We start from the raw sequence: 22,203 nt of genomic DNA, 5'->3' as shown, positions 1-22,203 counted from the left end.
GATGGTTTAGTAGCCTACTCGAGCACCTGAAAAACTACTCTCCTAGAGTGTATTATCTCTACACAAAGAATAAAGTAGACATGTCATTTGGGGCGCTCAGTGAAAGACGTAATATCCAAGCCCACAAGAAAATGGCGCGAATGCGTTTTTTCAACATTTTCACTGCATTTGGAATTTTTTTCACGCTTCCGAGTACATGGCATGGAATATTTAATACCATCACTATGAAGTGCAATTTGTTACGCAGAAAACAAGCCATCACACAGCTCTTTACGTGTAAAAATAAAAAAGTTATAGATTTTTGAAGGTGGGGAGTGAAAAATGGACATTAACCGGTTAAATAGATTCAAAAAACATTTTTAAACATTTAGTTTTTCTAATGCTAATAACTTTTTCATACTTCGGTGCAAGGAGCTGTGTGAGGTATCATTTTGTTGTGAGATGAACTGATGTTTCTATCGCTGACATTTTGAGGACTGTACAATCTTTGATTACATTTTGTTAATTTTCTTATATATTGCAAAATGGCGAAAAAAAGGTGAATTTCATTATTTCTTTTTTTTTAGTTACGGAGTTCAACGTCGGGAATAACTGTTTTTATACTAGATCAGACATTTTGGGAAACAGTGATACCTAACATGTTTCTGATTTTAATTGTTTATTTATTTTTATACAAGTTATAGGAAAAAGGAGATGATTTTATTTTTTTAGGTTTTATTAATTTTTGAAAAAAAATTTTGGTTTACCATTTTCAAATTCCTTGGTCTGATTGATCCTAATATATAATGCCATACACGCTAACAGCATGCAACTTTAACTCTTTATTAACCAATTCTATGTACCCCAGCTTTCTGTTACTTTATCTGGAAAATGCTTCTCTGCAGTCCCACTGACTTTAGGCTTTCTATGTAAAATGCGGCTGATGGCTGGTTCAAGCAGCATTATTTTTATTTATTAAATTATTTTTATTCCATTCCCTTATAAAAATGGCTGGACCATTATACATGTTTCATATGACTCTGTAATGTCTTATTTTATTTGCATATGTTCCCCAGAATCTGTAAAGTGCTATGTAATTTGATGGTGCTATATAAATAAAGATTATTATTATTATTAATATATTATTATACTATAGTTTGGCTGTATGTGTGTATTTTTTACATAACTACACATTACATATAGTAACAGATTTGCATAAACGAGACAGCCTCAGGCCTTTTAAGGACCCAAGGCTGTCATGGCTACAGATAGTCGGTCCCCAATGGCGTCATGGGGAGCAAGGATCAAAGCAATCGCAAGCTGCCATCGAAATGTGGCAGCAATCTAACGTTTAACATCCTTATGCAGCAAACCCCTTGTTTTTTATGAAGAGGGCTCACTCTTCATATTTTTTAATGCTCCATGATGTATATATATATATGCTACTGTTAAATCCCTTTATTAAAATAACAAACTATTTTCTGTTATTGCTGCTTCAAGTATTTCTGCTGAAACTCTGAAGGTTGTCATTTTTAAATATTTTGGGGGCACAAGATGACAACAGTCAATCTCCATCTAAGCAGTCACATGTTTTTAATGCCATATTGGCTGCACCGGAGCATTACAGGCACAGTGATTAATACAAGCAGTTAAGCGTGAAATGGTTCATCTGTATTTATTTATTCATTCATTCATCCATCCGTGTATCATGATTTAAAGCTCAATGAATATGATATAATACTTTTTTTTTCTAAAGAGCAAATACATCTAATATGATTCAATCTTAACCTGGGAATATAGTTACAGTATACCAATAGTTGTTTTTAGTGAGGGTTTAATTCCTCCCCTCCTCCAGCTTTGTCATGTAGGCTTCATGTTCAGGGAAGTATTTTGCAATTTCCAGTGGGTTGGAGAGATGGTAACGGCATCATTACACTGGAAACAGCTGCTAGTACAAAAGCTTCATTAGAGCATCAGGAAAACCAATATGCTGTCTGATAAGTCACATGTACATAGAAGTACAGTGTGAGTACATAGATAAGCAGGTGAAGAGACTTTTGGTAAGTAGAATGATTTTTCAGCTTTTCCGTAAAGATAAAATTGATGAATACATTAATTAAACTATGGGAAAGTATTTGTAATTATACGCACCCTTATGGCATGAAGTTAAATAGATCCCATTCTAAAGACCACATACATGCATTAGTTTAGTGTGAATCTTATAGAGGGTAACTGTAGGTTTCTACATAAATGTGATGTACCAAGTGTGACAACTACCAGTTGGTTATAAGGTACTCCAAATTATTGAAGATAACATCGTCTCATCATTAAATCTGTGAAAAAAAAATGTAAACTCTTGCACAGACGTACACATAACAGTCATTTCTATATTGAAAATTACTAGTAGATTCTACAAATAGGAAGCAGGGAATCGGTCTAGTACTGTCTAGAATTAGAAGTTTGCTGATTAGAAGTATGCTTAGTTGGAAACGTGTTCCCTTTGTCATACGTATTGTGGTTTCACACTTTTTCATTCTGCTTTTTAATATGTATTTGGTTAAAAATCCTCTGTGTCTAGTTGTTATATAGGAATTTATATATATTTGTTTGTCTGGTTTTACAATGTTTTTTTTGCAACTGCTGGATTTGAGCAAAATGCTCTCAGTATATGTGTCTTGATTTGTCTCAATTTGTCAATGAAATCGCAGGGTTTTTTTTACCTCAATTGTTGCCAATTTTTTTGGCACTTCAAAGGCATCTTTTTTCTTGGCTGATGTATGGGGTGTCAGGCCAGTTTTATTCATTTTTTTAAATCTTCAACTTTTCTGTCTTATTCCTTTTTGCAGAAACCATCATTCATTAACTTCCAGTACAAAAAAAGCTTGTACTAGCAATGCACATGTGCAAAGTGCTCATAACTGTACTGTAGCATAGCAATAAATTATGTTAATGAACCAGAAGGGCTATGGGCTTGTTATAGTAACCCTCTGTGCTCTGGCTTCACAAGCTGTTGTTTCACTGTACAACAGCATGTTTCAGTCTCCCCTGCACTTCTGTAATCTAGGCAGCAGTAATCCGTGAGTTCACAGTGGGAGGGGTGAGTGCTCCTTCACAATGCAACAGCATGGAGGGGCTCTGGTAACATGCCCATAGCCTTTCTGGTTTATTATTTTATAATTTAAAAAATTGATGTTAAAATGAAGGAGGCTATGGATAACAAATAAAAGAAGATTACCGCAATCACAGCCCCTGGTTTATCATTCTTTATTTTGATGGTAAATTTTCTTATATTATTGGAAAAAAAGGGGGTCATTTACCCTATTTTTCGCAGTATAAGACACTTCTTACTATAGGACGCACCCCAGATTTAGGCTTCCAAACAAGAAAAAATATATTTTCTAACAATTAAAATATCCTCGTTGGTCACACTAAAGCACAGCACACATAGATCTGCTCCTTCCATACAGTTACACACACAGCGCTGCATCATCCATACAGTTACACACACAGCTCTGCATCATCCATACAGTTACACACACGGCATTGCATCAGCCATACATTTACACACTGTCATGGGTGACCCGTGTCCCGCTGTGCTGCCAGGTCCATACTCACCTCACCTGGCTCCGGGCTCCACGTCGATCCCGTCCGGGTCCCACGCCGGCTAACTCCGAGGACACGCTCCTGCTTCCTGCTGAGGCCGCATGCTCCCGATGCTAGGGCGGGAAACTGGCTCTTCAGGAATTTAAAGGGCCAGCCATCCGAGGTCCTGCCAGACATCCAAGCTCCTGTCAGCCATCCGAGGTCCTGCCAGCCATCCGAAGTCCTGCCTGCCATCCGAGATCCTGCCTGCCATCCGAGGTCCTGCCTTCCCGTGGTTCTGCCTACCCGTGGTCCTGCCTTCCCGTGGTCCCCGTGTCCCTACCTTGGCTGCCATCGCGGGCCTAGTCGCACCCGCGGAGCGACCTGGTGACTCCCCGCAGCAAGACCATCCTGCTTTGCGGCAGGCTCTGGCGAAGACCAGGAGTTCACTTAGACTCCGCTCCCGGGTTGCGGCTAGTATTGTTATCCCTCGTGGTGGTCCAGGGAGTCCACTGACTATTCCCCTGAGATTGTGACACACACACAGGTCTGCATCATCCATACATTTATACACACAGCTCTGCATCATCCATACAGTTACAGAGACAGCCCTGCATCATCCATACAGTTACACACACAGCTCTGCATCATCCATACAGTTTCACACACAGCTCTGCATCATCCATACAGTAACACACACAGCTCTGCATCATCCGTACAGTTACACACACAGCACTGCATCATCCATACAGTTAAACACACAGCCCTGCATCATCCATACAGTTACACACACAGCTCTGCATCATCCATACAGTAACACACACAGCTCTGCATCATCCGTACAGTTACACACACAGCACTGCATCATCCATACAGTTACACACACAGCTCTGCATCATCCATACATTAATACACACAGCTCTGCATCATCCATACAGTTACACGGACAGCTCTGCATCATCCATACAGTTACACACACAGCTCTGCATCATCCATACAGTAACACACACAGCTCTGATTCATCCATACAGTTACACACACAGCTCAGCTATACACACAGACCCCCACCACACACACTTCCCCCCTTCCCCTATTTCCCATGTCCCCATTCTCCGCAGTATGTGGTGATGTGAGAAGCATGTGATCAGTCACACAGGTCCTGTAGGACACCCGGGAGAGAGTAGAGCATTGTGGAGACTCTCCTCTCTGGGAGATCGGGTGCAGCTCTATAACAGGGCATCCCCCGATCTCCATTACAGCGGTCAGGAGGGTCTGGCAGTGCTGGATCCTCCTGACCTTCGGTCTATAAGACGCAGGCACTTTTTAGCAAGATTTTTAGCAGGCACTTTTTAGCAAGATTTTTAGCAAGGGCGTCTTATAGTCCAAAAAATACGGTATCTTATATCTGATTGTTTTGGCTGTCTTTTTTCCATTAGTTTCTGTGGTCATTTATCATTCTCATTGTTTCCTTGTTTTAAATGTTTAAAACTCTCTTCCATTTTCTAAGTTTTCCTTAAAGAGCATCTACCACCAGGATGAAAGACTATATGCAAATGAGTCTGAGGGGCTCCAGGCTCCATTAACACCTGAAACCTAGAGCCCCTGAGGCTCATTTGCATACAGTGCTTCATCCTGGTGGTAGATACCCTTTAAGTATGGTTTCGTCTGGAGATTTTATGCAATTTTCAAATTGCAAATTTTATACAATTTGAAAAGATAAATATCATTTGTGACATTTAGAACATCTGAAATAGAAGATAAATGTGTCTTACTAATGATAAACAAATGTCCGTTAGACTTCAGTGTACATTTTTAAAAAGTCCCCAAAAAGTCACAAAAGTTGTAATGCACCAAAAAAGAAAGATAAAAAGGAAGCAAAATAAAGATAAATCACCCCCAAAGTGTATCATATCTCATGACAAATAAAATGACTGTTGAAACTGGAATACTCCTAAAAGTGTACACAAAAATATCTGGCAATGATGAGTAATAACAAACCATGTGGTTATATTAATCCTCCGATACTTTTTTCTTTTTGTATACAGATCAGTACACAAATTTATAGGAAAAAACTGATTTAAAACAATAGATACCACGTAGGAACAGTTAGTTTGCTGAACTGCTTTTCTCACTATGACTATTTGTGCCATCTCAGTTCTTTTAATGGTCCTACGTTTACAGGTCCTCAATCTGCGACATGTTTAATGAACTTTGTAACAAAATTAATTTATAGGTTTATATTTCGGATGGTGTTGATTGTTTTTATGATAAATTCTTAGATTATTGTTGATGTCAATAATTCTGATTATATTTTGTCTAGATTTAACCTGTATTCTCTGTTTTCAGTTGAACAGACCACTTATTATTATTTTTAGTATTATTAGTTGTACATTAGTTGGTCTCTAAATGTGTGACCTACTGTATCATTGAGATACTTTCTCCAATTCAAAATGACAACTCATATAGTAGAATGGCACAACTATAAAGGTAAAATTTTACAGCACTAACATGTCTTTCTAAGCTATTTAGGGACTTTAATATTTATACCAATATAACTCAAGATATAGAACCAAAAAAAAACCAAAAAAAATCTAAGATATAGGAGTCTGAAGCATCACTCCACCTCCATCCTGACTCATCTTTGCCTGAGACGAGTCAGGCAATGGCAACGGATGACACACAGTAATTTCAGATACCCATATACTGTGCTTTATAGAACGGAGAACAAAGTTCTTAGTTTCAGATTAAAGATGAAAGATCATGACCTTTCAAATCATATTTCACAATCAGGCTTGTGTTTCTGTGAGCTTCTGTAAACCTGAGATAAAGGGAGTTAAAGACATATAAGGTTGGTGGATCTTTATCGGCAAGTTGTATTCCTAACTATAACCCAATCTCTCCATACCTCCAGCACATTTATTTTGCTGAAAAACTAATATACAAATATATCCGGTAAGCGGAAAATTGTATAAAACTTCACAAAAATATGTTATAAATATGCACAGTGTAAACCAGGGCCTGACCTAACAGCTTTGGGGCAGCTGGATTCCCCAGGTACCTGAGTGGCTGACTTTTGCAAGACCTAGTGCTGACTCGGTCACAGTTGCTTGGTCCAGGGGGACCAGGCCTTGTCCACACCAGGCAGGTGCCAACAGGCAGATAGCAAAAAGAGGGAGAAGCTGCGGTATGGTGGAAGTAGTTTTCCCTGAGGCACTCCCGGTGTATGCATGTGTAAGGGATCCCCGGATAGATGGTAGAGGGGAGGCATCCAGGTATCACACAGTGTTTGCGCGTGTAAGGGATTCCTGGATAGACAGTAAAGGGGCGGTAGCCAGGTATCACACATAGACAAGATAATGAGATCAACTCACAGTTCCTTTATTCTAGAACAGAAACACAGCAAAGGCAACAGGCCAAGGTAACAGTCCAATCTGTCCAAGTCCAAGGTAATTGATTGGACAATATCTGGCAAATGATCAGTTTAGGGAATTTTGAAGTCTGAAGCTGCTTTAATAGCAATCCTAGGCAGGCTCTGTTAGGTATCAGACCTGAAGGAGGCATGATTTCTGCGGGCTGTGTGTCTGGAGAGCATTCACAGACACTGCTCTAATCAATGGATCTCCAAACTGCTATCGAACTTTCGAGCCACAGGGAGTTTAATATAAACTTCTCCTGGAATGGGAGTCAAGGGGCCCACCAGGAACCTTGTGACAGGATTGGATTTACAACAATCAAACACTTGGCAGAAATCATACAGCTGCATTACCAGTTATAGACAGTAGATGGCGCACAGTAGAGGTGATGAGGCTGTATGGGACACATGCAATCTAATAGGAGCAAATAATAATAATTCTTTATTTATATAGCGCCTACAGATTACGCAGCGCTGCACAAAGCAAACCAAATCAGTCCCTATCCCCATGGGGCTCACATTCTAAACAACCTACCAGTATGTTTTGGAATGTGGGAGGAAACTGGAGTACCCAGAGGAAACCCACACAGACACGGAGAGAACATACAAACTCTTTGCAGATGATGACCTGGGTGGGACTCGAACCCAGGACTCCAGAGCTGCAAGGCAGAAGTGCCACCGTGCTGCCCTACTCAGCCACGGTGCTGCCCTACAATATTTCGTATTGGCAGGGCCATTACAATTGTGCTTATGCCCAATCTGTAGTCTCACCACTGGCTTCTTTGCAGCTTTGCACATGCGCACTAGCACCTTCTGCAGTGCCGGCTGCGATGCGCAGCTCTGAATAGGTATGAGTGTATGCAGAGCCGCATATTTGCAGACCTCCGAAGAAGCCGGGGGCGAAACTACAGCTTGCGCACAAGCAAGGCCAGGAGTGCAAAAAGCGAGGGACAGCACAGGCTACTGCAAAGTGGAGTAGTGTTTACTCCCACAGCCAGGACAAGCTACTCCATGCCCCAATAGCCTCTCCCAATAATTTGCATAAAGTTGATTTTAGCTTTGACGATATAAAAGGATTAGAGAAGAGTACTTTAGGGCTGATGACGGAACTACCTTAAAGTAGATTCCTGATGGTAGGTTTCCTTTAATCCAAATCGGATAGACAGTTTTATGAAGTGAGAAATGAAATGGCCTGGCTCACTCCAAAAATGAACATTGGATTTTGAGATATTATAAAGACAGTAAACTGATGTTACTGCAGTGATTAGTGCCCCATCACTGTCTAGTTCAGTCTGCCTTTTTCTCATTTAAAGAGAATCTGTCACCAGGAACCTCCTTTTCACTAAAGACAGGTTACAGAAGCCCATTATAGCTGCATTGCAAATATGCCTTTCTGCCATTTCTAAGCATTTGCATTACAATATAATTGTGTGTTATAACTTCCTTTTCACCCTACCAGAATCCTCTGTGTAGTCCCAAGGGTTGGGCTTTGGTCTGGATGCATTTAAAAAAACAACATGTTACAACATGGACAGCCCTTGACCCCCACCTTTTTGCTCCTGTACAGTTCCTCCCTCTCCCACTGACTTCAGCTCACCAGGCTATGACAGAAGAGAGGAGCTACACAGGACCAGGAGGTGGGGGCTAAGAGCTGAGCAGTCTGCAGCACTCGTGTTGTTTTTGAAATGTATCCAAACCAAAGCCAAACCCCTGGGACTACAAAGAAGATTCTGTCAGGGTGCAAGGTAAGTTATCACGCACAATTATATTGTAATGCAAATGCTTAAAGAAGGCAGAATAGCATATTTGCAGCTGCAGTTTTAATGGGCTTCTTTAACCTGTCTTTAGTGAAAATTAGGACCCTAGTGACAGGTTCCCTTTAACTCAGCTCCTGTTCATTCTTCACTTTGGGCTCTTTCATATTGGCGTTGATGTTCAGCTTCAGTTGCGCATCTGTTGCATTTTGTCTCCATTGCGTCTCTGTTTTTCATCCATTTTGTCTCTGTGATGCATCCGTTTTGTCTCTGTGTCGGCAAAAAAACAGAAGATTTAACATTGCTTTGAAAACATCACAACTGGTATTTCAGCCTTCAGTGAAAATAAAAACAGATTTTTTTGTGTACCCATGGACTTCTATAGCCTTGAGTGATCCATATCGGTAAAATATCGGTAAAAAAGTTATGTTTCATAACTTTTTTCACAGACAACGGATCTGTGAAAATCAAAAATACACAACATAAAAAACAAGGCCAATGTGAATGAGCCTTTCTGTTGTGTGATGTAATGTGAGTTGCAGTCCCATTTTGCCCTATTAAGAGGAGTTCAGGAGAGATAAGTGAAAATACATTTTAGCAATACAGAATGAAACAGGAAAAAGATGCTGAATATAGATATATACAGATATATGCTGTAACTAAGTTTCTTCCATTAATCAAGAAAATAATTTCTTTTCAACTCTTTATCATAGTATGTGACCTTTTGGTTATAGACACGTGATGTAGATTTAGTGTGCTGCAGAATACAGTGCTTCCCCATATCAAATTCTCTTTCTAATTATCATTGTCCTTTTCAACAACAAATGTGCCTCAATGTGTTTACATTGCATGAACATCAAAATTAGTCTGTGTCAGCTCTGTGTATACCCAATGTATGCGTACAATTGCATGAACATTGCATGAAATTTGCGCTGATTTAAACCATGTTTATGTAAATGCTATGTGAAAGCCCTATCTGAACGCAAAGTTAACCTGCATTCACACACTTTTCATTTACATACAAGATAGGGTCTGTAGGTTTGTTCTTAAGTTGAATTTGTATGTAAGTTGGAACTGTATATTTCAGTGATGGCGAACCTTTTAGAGATTGAGTGCCCAAACTAAAGCAATGACCCGCTTATTTATCGCAAAGTGCCAACGCAGAAATGTAATTTGTGATTTATACTCCCTTCTCTGTCACAGTTTTCATTGATACCAGCACCTGAGGACACCAATAAAGCCAAAAATAGTCCCAGGTAGAGCTGTCACTTTAAAATACCTCTGTGCACAGCAAGTCCTGGGCTGTCTGGGACTGCAGGAAGATACCTGGAGTCCTCTCTGAGAATTGCCTGAGTGCCCACAGAAAGGGCTCTGAGTGCCACCTCTGGCACCAGTGCCATAGGTTCGCCATCACTGGTATATTTTATCATTGTAATCCCAGACAGAAATTTTTTTGGTCTCTGTGACTTTAAAAATGTTAGGTTGTCATAAGAATCAAGATTAACAATAAAGCTTCAATACAGACACCTGTGATAACTGTTATAGCTGTTTATTGTAGTCTAGGGCTAAAGTACAATAAATTATCAATATCCAGTGGTCTGCTTGTAACTAGGGGTCGTATGTAAGTCGAGTGTTCTTAAGTAGGGGACCGCCTGTACTTTGCTTTAACATGAGATTGATTTAAACAATGTTTATATAAATGTTTATATAATGTTTATATATAGTAACATGTACTTGAGCTTCATACCACATTCACGAAATATGCATACGCAATATCCAGACGCAATATTAGCCTGCATTCACACTCTTTTCAACTACATCACATTTATGCTGTGTAAACATCACATTAATGTAAATGATGTTTATGTAAATTCTTTTTTATCAAGCTGTTTATACCGTTTTTACATAAAGGCTTGTATGAACCCAACATAAGCCTGCATTCAAACATTTTTCATTTATAATGTAATAACATCAAATTACTCCTTGGCATACAATGACGTTCCCCAACCTCATGGTGTGGCAGAGAGTATATGAAGAGAGTTCATGGTAGAGCATAATGCAGTGAACACCCACCTCTAACACCTGCAATCGGTGCTAGCAATGATCGACAGTGTAAACCATTTCAATTTTAACCATATCAATTCAAACCATTTACAGACTTACAAGATAGGTCGTTTAGGTTTGTTTGTAAGTTGAATTTGTAAGTGAGAACTGGTATATTATATTATAATTTTTGCACCAGACAAAATTTCTTTTTGTCCCAGTGACAATTGGATTAAAATTTTTTTCTACTCTCATGGGAACAGGGATTAACAATAAAACTTAATTGCAGAAACCCTACAGCTGATCATTGCAACCTGAGAGATTTATGGGAAATTATTTTCACATAGGGAAATTTTTAGTATAAAATGTAATTGTAGAAATATCTATAAGTGGCAGATTAATTTCATTAAATGTGAATGCTGAGATAAGAATTGGGTTTTGGAAAGAAAGGACTTTTTGATGTCCATACCATTTTATGTTCTCATTAGAGATGAGCGAGCACTAAAATGCTCGAGTGCTTGTTATTCGAGTTGCACTTTTTCCGACGCTCGAATGCTCGTTTTGAATAACGAACCCAATTGAAGTCAATGGGAGACTCGAGCATTTTTCAAGGGGACCAAGGCTCTGCACAGGGAAGCTTGGCCAAAAACTTGGAAACCTCAGAAAATGATGGAAACACCACAGAAATGGACAGGAAACAGCAGGGGCAGCATGCATGGATGCCTCTGAGGCTGCCTAATCGCACCATTATGCCAAAATTATGGGCAACAACACGGCGATGACAGAGTGACCGAGTGAGGCGAGATAGCATCTAAAACACCCAATAATTGACCCTGACACTATAAGGGACATGCGGAAGCAGTGGCAGCAGCGGCAGGCTAGAGAGTGGCATGGCGACGTACCCCAAATGTACTCAGGCTTCAAACCAATTTTAAAAATTCCTTTTGGTGAGGATAATGTGTAGCACTGTACGTATCAGTATTTGGCCTGGTTATGGCGGCAGAGAGGAACCAAAGGAGGTGAGCAAGAAGCGCTGAAATGATTTCCTATGTGAACAAAAGGTTGACGGTATATTTAGTTGATAACACAGGATGGCGGCGACAGAGTGACCAAGTTCCATAACGTAACTGGTGAAACACCCGAAAAATGAGCCTGACACAGCTCGTTTGCTAAGGGGACAACATGTGGAGGCAGCTATGGAGACAACTTTTGGAGGCAGCTGTGGAGACGACATGTGGAGGCTGCTATGGAGACAACGTGTTGGTGGTGGCAGCTATGGAGACAACTTTTGGAGGCAGCTATGGAGACGACATGTGGAGGCTGCTATGGAGACAATGTGTTGGTGGTGGCAGCTATGGAGACAACGTGTGGAGGCAGCTATGGTGACGGCATGTGGAGACTGCTATGGAGACAACGTGTGGAGGCAACTATGGAGACGGCGTGTGGAGACTGCTATGGAGACGGCGTCTGGAGGCTGCTATGGAGACAACGTGTGGAGGCAACTATCGAGACGACGTGTGGAGGCATGTGGGGGGGGGGGACGCGCACTCAGTCATACAGCTTTGCATCCATTGTCAAAATGAGTGACCCATATAAAACATCATAAAATCACAGCCGGTAAAACACCCGAAAATGTAGCCTGACACAGCTCATTGCTAAGGGGACGACGCGTGATTCAACATTTCACAAATGTTCAACATTTTCCAAATAAAAGTCTATTTTATAGACAAAAGAGAAATATAAACTGTAAATTTTTTTTGGTTATTTTAGTTTTTTTTTGGATTTATAGAAGAACAAACGTGCAGAAGAAATCAGACAGCAACCTCAGAAGATGATTGCTATGGCTAGTTTCTAACCAACACAGACAATTTTTTTAAAATGTCCCGGTATTGATGTGAACAAAAGATTGTATTTGATTATGCCACACGTGACTTACAGTACGCTTCACCGGCAGAGAGAATGTGGATTGGGATTTCTGGAGACTAGCTTGCTAAACAGTAGCAGTCACAACCGTTCAACTACAGTAGACAAAATTTGATTGCTATAACGGAGATTTCCCACCCCAAAAAAAATTAAACGAGAAAATGTATTTGACAAATGTTTTTTGTGTATGTGGGCACGCTCAAAAGTCGGTTTCGGAAGTGAATCACAATTTTAATAACACTTTCTAGCAAACATAGATAAAATAGATAAAACAATAACAATAATCCTTAATATGATAGCAGATGCTCAATCTTATTAGGTAAAAACACTGTAGAATCCTTACAGATGGGTATCTATCACACCATGTATACAAGGGCGATCTAATTACTAAATGTGTAATAAAGGTGGAATATGTCCACACTTCTATAGTGTAAAAGTATATATCAGATTGTGTATTTTTACCTGCTTCTATTAGGCATATAACAAAGTTACATACAGAAGACAAATAGAAATTGCATGCATAAAATGTAAGTAAAAAAATAATAAAATAAAAATAAACAGTAAAAAGTCCAAAATTGTATTCCTAAAAAACAAAAAAGTCCAAAATTGAAAGTCCTAAAAGTCAAAAATCCAAAATCAGTGTCGAAGTTTAACTTTCTATAGTAGATTGATATCCAGGAGGTTTTATTGTTTAGTCAGGATGCAGGGCCCTACACCTGTGAAGACTCATATACGCTTTTGCCTTTGTATAAAATTAAACAGAAATGTATGCACTCACGGTTGGTTGGCAACAGTAGTTCTAGGCGTCCCTAGAGTTATGTTGCTATTCTCGATATATTGGAGTAGTGGAAGTCCAAATGTCCGCGTATGTTGTAGTCCGCGGCTATCCACATGTGATGGAGTTTGTGGACGCCGTTCTGAAGCGTGGTCACAAAGCGTTGCGGGATGTCAGTTCACACACATCCGTTGTGCCGCATAGCTTCTCGTCCTCCTAGTTCAGACCGGGCGACTATAATGTGTCGCAGATAATGCGACTGAGATGTATCGCAGGTGGTGCCGTACTCATCAAATGAATGTAATCGTGCTCGTCACTGAATGCGAACATGCAAGTCAAGGCTCCAGGTGGTATGTTTGGGTTTGCAAGCTTCTTCAAATTTTTTCAAACTTTTTCAGGTGAGTGTCTCTTCTTTCCTTTTGTGGGAAGGAATGTGCAATTCCGTATGAGTCTTGTAACTGGTAGCTAGACGCGTTTCGAAGCGTGATGCTTCTTCCTCAGTAGCTTTATAATGGTGTAGTACTACCTGAAAAAGAATTGAAACAGACTTCAAGTCTATTGATCCAGGTCAGGTCTTCTTAATTTAACCCGATCCGTAAAAATCCAAACCAGACAACTTCAAGCCCGGAAGGGGTATTTAACAAAATGTACCAACAAGGAGGTTTCATTATAAAGCTACTGAGGAAGAAGCATCACGCTTCGAAACGCGTCTAGCTACCAGTTACAAGACTCATACGGAATTGCACATTCCTTCCCACAAAAGGAAAGAAGAGACACTCACCTGAAAAAGTTTGAAAAAATTTGAAGAAGCTTGCAAACCCAAACATACCACCTGGAGCCTTGACTTGCATGTTCGCATTCAGTGACGAGCACGATTACATTCATTTGATGAGTACGGCACCACCTGCGATACATCTCAGTCGCATTATCTGCGACACATTATAGTCGCCCGGTCTGAACTAGGAGGACGAGAAGCTATGCGGCACAACGGATGTGTGTGAACTGACATCCCGCAACGCTTTGTGACCACGCTTCAGAACGGCGTCCACAAACTCCATCACATGTGGATAGCCGCGGACTACAACATACGCGGACATTTGGACTTCCACTACTCCAATATATCGAGAATAGCAACATAACTCTAGGGACGCCTAGAACTACTGTTGCCAACCAACCGTGAGTGCATACATTTCTGTTTAATTTTATACAAAGGCAAAAGCGTATATGAGTCTTCACAGGTGTAGGGCCCTGCATCCTGACTAAACAATAAAACCTCCTGGATATCAATCTACTATAGAAAGTTAAACTTCGACACTGATTTTGGATTTTTGACTTTTAGGACTTTCAATTTTGGACTTTTTTGTTTTTTAGGACTACAATTTTGGACTTTTTACTGTTTATTTTTATTTTATTATTTTTTTACTTACATTTTATGCATGCAATTTCTATTTGTCTTCTGTATGTAACTTTGTTATATGCCTAATAGAAGCAGGTAAAAATACACAATCTGATATATACTTTTACACTATAGAAGTGTGGACATATTCCACCTTTATTACACATTTAGTAATTAGATCGCCCTTGTATACATGGTGTGATAGATACCCATCTGTAAGGATTCTACAGTGTTTTTACCTAATAAGATTGAGCATCTGCTATCATATTAAGGATTATTGTTATTGTTTTATCTATTTTATCTATGTTTGCTAGAAAGTGTTATTAAAATTGTGATTCACTTCCGAAACCGACTTTTGAGCGTGCCCACATACACAAAAAACATTTGTCAAACTTTTTCATTGGGCCTTTTTGGTGTTAAGACCCATTGTGGCTGCACCCAAAACCGGTTAAACAGAGACCAATAAGTGCCACTAAACCCACTGTATAGAGAAAATGTATTTATTTATTTTTTTTTCCGTTTTTATAACTTTTTTTTTTTTTTTTTTTAAATTTCTTTATGAACAAAACACGCAGAAAAAAATCAGAAAGCAAACTAAAATGCGGATTGCTGTATGTCCTGGTACTAATGTGAACAAAAAATCGTATTATATTATGCCACATGTGGCGTACAGTACGCTTCACCGGCAGAGAGAATGTGGATTGGGATTTCTGGAGACTAGCTTGCTAAACAGTAGCAGGCAGACTAAGCTAGATGAAATTGCATTTGCACCACTGACAGCAAACAAAATGATTTTGTGCTATGACTTTCACTTTCACTTTTGAAAAAAAAAAAATTCGTCAGATTGTGCCTAATTCAATTAAACCCCCAATAAATTGTCCCACTTAGCTGTTTGAAATGGATATGTGTCACTAAGAGCCAAAAATAATGTTCGCAAGTCTCCCTGCAAATTCGTCACAATGTGGCAGTAGCTGCACTACTAGTGCCAGCAATCCCAGCCACAAGCAAATAAAAAATAAATTAAATTGTAGCCCTTACAAGGGCTGTTGGGTTCTTGCAGAGAATGAACCGAGCACCGCGGGCTGTATATTCCAGGGTCACCTGATCAGGCCAGCCAACCACTGCCATCGACATGTAAGTGCACCACGTGATGCTGGGTGTACTGCAGAGTCTCCTGGCTTGTGATTGTCTCTGTTTCTGGCCGCCAAAAATAAAAACGTCAGGAGATGCCATTTTCTCGAGCTGGTGAAATATTCGTCCGAGCACCCAGCATCAAACTCGGACGAGTATGTTCGCTCATCTCTAGTTCTCATCCATTAGGATCCACACCTGAATATAAAACTGCTTCAGAAAACCTCAATGTGGGAACACAGCCTGACAGTGATGGTTCCGTGTTTAGAGCCAGTTAGGTTTCTCACTTTACTTATCAGAGCTAAATAAAATGTAGAAAACTTAAGTAATTATTGGATATACCACACTGATGGGGATATAAAATGGCCTAGGACAGTGGTGGCGAACCTATGGCACGGGTGCCAGAGGTGGCACTCAGAGCCCATTCTATGGGCACCCAGGCCTTCACCCCAACATAGAGTTTGCCAGCTAGGACTCAAGGCTTTCTCCTGTGATCCAATACAGCCCAGGACGTGCCAAGCTCAGCGCTATTTTAAAGCAACATCCTTGGCTGCCAGGACTACAGGAGGAGCGAGAAGGTATGGATAGAGATGGATTGTCATTGGAGCTCCTGCTCTGGGGACCCTGATTCTTCCTCTTCAGGGGTCCCTGGAGGGAAGCTACAATCCTCCATCATCTTTCTATTGTATTGGTGAACTCAGGACCCCAATACGATTAAAACCTGTGATGCAGCAGGAATCAATAAATTACTGCTTAAATTGTCACGCTGGCACTTTGCGACATACAAGTAGATTTTGGTTGTAGCTTGGGCTCTCTGTCTCCAAAAGGTTTGCCATCACTGGCCTAGGACAAAGTATACCTTGGGTACAATCAGGGCACCCTTACACATAATACTATCTGTACCCCTATCCCCACCCTCCTCACATGGTGTGGTCCCTGTTCTCTATCCTCCTCATTCTGTGCCCTTCTGTCCTCCATCCTACTCCTCCTGTAGCCACCTACCCTATATCCTCCTACTGTATCTCCCGTCCTCCATCCTCCTCCTGTAGTCTCCTGTCCTCCATCCTCCTCCTGTATCTCCTGTCCTCTATCCTCCTCCTGTAGCCTCCTGTCCTCCATCCTCCTCCTGTAGCCTCCTGTCCTCCAGCCTCCTCCTGTACCCTCTTGTCCTTCAGTAGTCTCCTGTTCTCTATCCTCCTCCTGTATCCCCCTGTCCTCCAGCCCCCTCCTGTAGTCTCCTGTCCTCCAGCCTCCTCCTGTAGCCTCCTGTCCTCCATCCTCCTCCTGTAGTCTCCTGTCCTCCAGCCTCCTCCTGTATTTCCTGTCCTCCATCCTTCTCCTGTCCTCCATCCTCCTCCTATAGCCTCCTGTCCTCTATCCTCCTCCGTAGCCTCCTGTCCTCTATCCTCCTCCTGTAGTCTCCTGTCCTCCAGCCTCCTCCTGTAGCTCCTGTCCTCCATCCTTCTCCTGTCTTCCATCCTCCTCCTGTAGCCTCCTGTCCTCTATCCTCCTCCGTAGCCTCCTGTCCTCTATCCTCCTCCTGTAGTCTCCTGTCCTCCAGCCTCCTCCTGTAGTCTCCTGTCCTCTATCCTCCTCCTGTGGCCTCCTGTCCGCCAGCCTCCTGTCCTTGTTCTTTTTAGTGGTCTTGTTTTAGAGTGCATAACATTTTTTTATCACTTTTTTGAGCATTTTTTTAAAAAGGTATTAAAAATTATCTTTTTTTTTTGGAAAGTTTTTTGCGCTTTTTTCTCCGGCGTTTACCGTGCAGGTCCAGTAACGATTCTTTTTTTACAGATTGTTACATACCAAATATGTGTATGTGTGTTGGGGGGGGTTGTGTTTTTGTGTGTTTTATACTTTATTAAGTGTTTTTATGGGAAAGTGACATTTTAGGGGCTTATATTTTCATGTATTTATTTTTTATTTATTCTAATGTGTAAACTTTAGTGTTTTTACTTTTTCATACTTGAACTTGAACCAGTGATGTTCTGATCGCTGGTTCAAGTCCAATACACTGCTCTACAATACTTCTTCATTGTAGAGCAGTGTAAACTGTCTTCCAGGGAGATTGTGTAGCCCCAGGGCACTTGGCAGTCCTCGGGGCTGCCCAGAAGAGGAACACCCTTACACGCCGTGATCATGCATGACCGCAGCGTGTAAGGGGTTACAGCGCGGTGTCAGCTGTGATAGACAGCTGCCAGCCCGTCTATCTCCTGTTCTCTATCCTCCTCCTGTATCCCCCTGTCCTCCAGCCCCCTCCTGTAGTCTCCTGTCCTCCAGCCTCCTCCTGTAGCCTCCTGTCCTCCATCCTCCTCCTGTAGTCTCCTGTCCTCCAGCCTCCTCCTGTAGCTCCTGTCCTCCATCCTTCTCCTGTCCTCCATCCTCCTCCTATAGCCTCCTGTCCTCTATCCTCCTCCGTAGCCTCCTGTCCTCTATCCTCCTCCTGTAGTCTCCTGTCCTCCAGCCTCCTCCTGTAGCTCCTGTCCTCCATCCTTCTCCTGTCTTCCATCCTCCTCCTGTAGCCTCCTGTCCTCTATCCTCCTCCGTAGCCTCCTGTCCTCTATCCTCCTCCTGTAGTCTCCTGTCCTCCAGCCTCCTCCTGTAGTCTCCTGTCCTCTATCCTCCTCCTGTGGCCTCCTGTCCGCCAGCCTCCTGTCCTCCAGCCTCCTCCTGTAGCTTATTTTTTGCGAGAAGAGTTGTTCTTTTTAGTGGTCTTGTTTTAGAGTGCATAACATTTTTTTATCACTTTTTTGAGCATTTTTTTAAAAAGGTATTAAAAATTATCTTTTTTTTGGAAAGTTTTTTGCGCTTTTTTCTCCGGCGTTTACCGTGCAGGTCCAGTAACGATTCTTTTTTTACAGATTGTTACATACCAAATATGTGTATGTGTGTTGGGGGGGGGTTGTGTTTTTGTGTCTTTTATACTTTATTAAGTGTTTTTATGGGAAAGTGACATTTTAGGGGCTTATATTTTCATGTATTTATTTTTTATTTATTCTAATGTGTAAACTTTAGTGTTTTTACTTTTTCATACTTGAACTTGAACCAGTGATGTTCTGATCGCTGGTTCAAGTCCAATACACTGCTCTACAATACTTCTTCATTGTAGAGCAGTGTAAACTGTCTTCCAGGGAGATTGTGTAGCCCCAGGGCACTTGGCAGTCCTCGGGGCTGCCCAGAAGAGGAACACCCTTACACGCCGTGATCATGCATGACCGCAGCGTGTAAGGGGTTACAGCGCGGTGTCAGCTGTGATAGACAGCTGCCAGCCGCAGCTTCTGGTGCCGGCTCTGTTCGTGAGCCGGTGCCAGAAGCGGGACGCTATACTACATCCCAGTGCGCTAGGTATCTAGCCACAGGGACGTGGTATAACGTCCAGGTGCCCCTAGCGGTTAATAGCTCACTGATGGCTATATCCCCCTTGGTGTGGAGAAGGGAAAAATAATCGCAATGTCTGGCGGTTCACAAGATTTCAGGGCTTGTACGTCACAAAGCTGCCATACAAGCCCTGATAGATGTGTCCTGTCACACAGCACACACAGCTACAGGTTAGTGTGGGGGTCAGGCTGTGTCCTACCTCATCCCTGCTGTGCAGATTCTCCTAATGGACATCTGTAGCCTCTGGAGGGGGGACACATCACACAGGCTGCCCCCCTCCACCTCCACAGCTTCAGGAGCAGAGGGTCTCCGGGTCACACAGCAGCCGCTCTCCAGGAGACCCTCCTGAAGATTCCTCCTCAGACATTGTGGCAGCTCACACAGGAGGGGCCGTGCTGTGCTCTGCGGTGCTGGGAGCTCACGATCTCCAGGTGACACTTCCCCCCCTGTTGATTCCTCCCCACACATCCCGCGGCAGCTCACACAGGGGGAGGGGCGGCCCGGGGGAGGAGAGGGGGCCGTGCTGTGCTGTGAGCTCAGACTTCACAGCCTCCGCGCTGCCCCTGTGTCTCTGCAGCCGATGTGTCCCGGGACCAGGAGACGGGACTCAGTCTCTTGGCCAGGGACAATGCAGAGAAAACCGTGACAACCTCTTAACCTCCCGGGGCGGCGGGACACAGCTAAAAAAACGTAAAAGTCCCGCCGAAACCGGGACGGTTGGGAGGTATGTACATATAGAATAACAGTGGACTCAAGAACTACAACTCCCAGCAGTTGAATTTGATGCTGAAAGTTGTAGTACTTTGACTGTATTAAGTGTTGCTGTAGAATAAGGAGTGATGTCACGCGTAACGCGCGGACTCTGTTTAGAAATGGAATCAAAGCGCACGGGGGCAGAATGCGCTTCTATGCAAACACATGTGATGGATAACCCGCACGCGGTGTCTTGTATTGTCCAAATGCAGGGGCTAGAGGAAGTGTTACATGTGACCGCAGCCTCAGTATTACCAGCATACCCCGCGTTACGTGTGACCACAGCCTCAGTATTACCAGCATATCCCTTGTTGCGTGTGACTGCAGCCTCAATATTACCAGCATACCCCGCGTTACGTGTGACCGCAGCCTCAGTATTACCAGTATACCCCGCGTTACGTGTGACCGCAGCCTCAGTATTACCAGCATAACCCACGTTACATGTGACCGCAGCCTCAGTATTACCAGCATACCCCGTGTTACGTGTGACCACAGCCTCAGTATTACGGACATACCCCACGTTACGCGTGACCGCAGCCTCAGTATTATGGGCATACCCCGCGTTACGTGTGACCGCAGCCATAGTATTACGGGCATACCCTACGTTACGTGTGACCGCAGCCTCATTATTATGGGCATATCCCGCGTTACGTGTGACCGCAGCCTCAGTATTACCAGCATAGCCCGCGTTATGTGTGACCCCAGCATCAGTATTACCAGCATAGCCCACGTTACGTGTGACCCCAGCCTCAGTATTACCAGCAGACCCCGCGTTACGTGTGACCGCAGCCTCAGTATTACCAGCATACCCCGTGTTACATGTGACTGCAGCCTCAGTATTACCGGCAGACCCCGTGTTACATGTGACCGCAGCCTCAGTATTACCAGCATACCCTGTGTTACGTGTGACCGCAGCCTCAGTATTACCAGTATACCCTGCGTTACGTGTGACCCCAGCCTCAGTATTACCAGCAGACCCCGCGTTACGTGTGACCCCAGCCTCAGTATTACCAGCAGACCCCGCGTTACGTGTGACCGCAGCCTCAGTATTACCAGCATACCCCACGTTACATGTGACTGCAGCCTCAGTATTACCAGCAGACCCCGTGTTACATGTGACCGCAGCCTCAGTATTACCAGCATACCCTGTGTTACGTGTGACCGCAGCCTTAGTATTACCAGCAGACCCCACGTTACGTGTGACCGCAGCCTCAGTATTACCAGCATACCCCGCGTTACGTGTGACCGCAGCCTCAGTATTACCAGCATACCCCGTGTTACGTGTGACTGCAGCCTCAGTATTACCAGCATACCCCGCGTTACATGTGACCTCAGCCTCAGTATTACCAGCATACCCCGCGTTACGTGTGACCGCAGCCTCAGTATTACCAGCATAGCCCACGTTACGTGTGACCGCAGCCTCAGTATTACCAACATAGCCCACGTTACGTGTGACCGCAGCCTCAGTATTGCCAGCATACACCGCGTTAGGTGTGACCGCAGCCTCAGTATTACCAGCATACCCCGCGTTACGTGTGACCGCAGCCTCAGTATTACCAGAATACCCCGCGTTACGTGTGACCGCAGCCTCAGTATTACCAGCATAGCCCACGTTCTGTGTGACCCCAGCCTCAGTATTACTAGCATAGCCCGTGTTATGTGTGACTGCAGCCTCATTATTACCCCCCACCCCCACCCGTCATGGTGTCCAAATTGCAGTTTCATCACCATTTCAATGCACTGAAATCGCTGAAAACGTCAGCTTCTCCAGCTTCAAACATCAAAGTTTCAAAAAGTAAGAGGTGTGTGAAAGTTGTAAAACAGAGCCTGTAATAAAAATAATGCAACTTTCTTTGTCATTTATACCACATTTGGATTTTTTCTCCAGCATCCTAGTGCACTGCACAGAATATTAACCCTTAAAGGGTTAAAGGCCAGACCATTTTCATTTTTGATTTTCCACTTTTACCTCCCCGTCTTTATAAATCCATAACTGTGTTATTTCCATGTACAGAGCTGTATGAGGCTTGTTTTCTGCATAACAAATTGTCCTTCCTAGTGATGGTATTTAATATTC

The 22,203-nt window shown here is 42.7% G+C and overlaps 1 protein-coding gene across 1 annotated transcript in view; it reads left to right on the top strand.

Moving 5' to 3' along the window:
• The first annotated feature begins 1,878 nt into the window (after positions 1-1,878).
• Positions 1,879-22,203, top strand: part of CSF3R (colony stimulating factor 3 receptor) — a 56,712-nt gene continuing 36,387 nt past the window's right edge. The window contains exon 1 of the mRNA XM_072136799.1: positions 1,879-2,039. The gene's annotated coding sequence lies outside the window, so the exon portion shown is untranslated. The remainder of the gene's footprint in view (positions 2,040-22,203) is intronic.

The sequence above is a fragment of the Engystomops pustulosus genome, chromosome 2 (assembly GCF_040894005.1).
Source record: "Engystomops pustulosus chromosome 2, aEngPut4.maternal, whole genome shotgun sequence".
Classification (NCBI taxonomy): domain Eukaryota; kingdom Metazoa; phylum Chordata; class Amphibia; order Anura; family Leptodactylidae; genus Engystomops; species Engystomops pustulosus.
Note: the sequence above shows the minus strand (reverse complement) of the source record. Positions and strands in the feature narration are given on the sequence as shown.